The 1,048-nt window shown below is 46.5% G+C and overlaps 1 protein-coding gene across 1 annotated transcript in view; it reads right to left on the reverse strand.

The window, feature by feature from the left end:
- The window catches only part of LOC113214661 (uncharacterized), a gene marked incomplete in the record, with an annotated part of 64,647 nt that overhangs the window by 4,770 nt on the left and 58,829 nt on the right, over positions 1-1,048 (reverse strand).

Consider the following 1,048-nt stretch of genomic DNA (forward strand, 5'->3'; position numbering starts at 1 on the left):
TGGTACTAATTTCCTTGGCGGACGTCATCGGCGACCTCGTGAGGTCCCCGACGACGACCCAGGATGACCCTGGGGTTCAAACGGATATCGGAAATGGCTTTGGGAGACGTCAAAACCCCCGGATACCAACTTTGACACCATTCTGAGTACTCTAGACTTTTGACCCTAAAATTCCGTTTTCGCCCCAGTGTGCATCCGGGTAACCTCCCGGCAACTTTGGGCAAATTCCGGTAGCCTAGGTCGTCTAACTTTTAAAACGTTATCAAGGTACGACCTTCAAATGCTAGATTTAAAGAACCTACCAGAAGTCTTATGCAAAGTTTAACCGATTGCGACAACTTTTACCCGTAGCGCATCGCGATTTTCGTATCAGACTACGACTCGGAGCTCGGAAGGCAGTCATCGTGAAAGCCTCGTCCTGCGGTTGAACTGGGGCCAGGTAACATGATCTGGGCCTTGAGGGGGCTTTTATCTTGCAAAATGCATTTTTGGTACATTTGTCAATAAAATTAGTTTCTGAGCCACTGTAGGCGTACACGAATGAAACCTGAGGGTACATTTCTGAACCCAAGGGATGGCTTAACACGTAAACAATATCAGAATGACATGAAATTTACTTTGAAGATGCCCCAAATGTGTACTTCTATTTTTAATAGGATATCTTCTTTTAAAGATTACGCGCAGGATTTCTCCGGGGTGACGGACAAGGGAGAAATCACTTGCGAAATAGTTCGTACACCTTCCCCCGAAATAGTCCGTCGGTAAACTCGCCCATGGCATTTACTTGCCCCGAACCCCACTCGACCACGATTCATGAAAACAGTCGCCCCAATGTCGGTGCCAACTTGCCCCCGCAACTGTTTTTTTTAGCAGATGACAATTACTTTGGCACTGTGTACATTAAAGCGTGATTTGCATTGTTTACCCGAGCAAACAAGCAGTAGGGTGTTTCAAAAAAAAATTAATTTTTACCAGTCGCCGATTTTTAGGTGCGTCTAGGTCGTCTGATTCCAACGCCGTCCCCCCCGTTGTCCTACGACATCGTTTA

The sequence above is a fragment of the Frankliniella occidentalis genome, unplaced genomic scaffold (assembly GCF_000697945.3).
Source record: "Frankliniella occidentalis isolate FOCC.00 unplaced genomic scaffold, Focc_3.1 Scaffold221, whole genome shotgun sequence".
Lineage (NCBI taxonomy): Eukaryota > Metazoa > Arthropoda > Insecta > Thysanoptera > Thripidae > Frankliniella > Frankliniella occidentalis.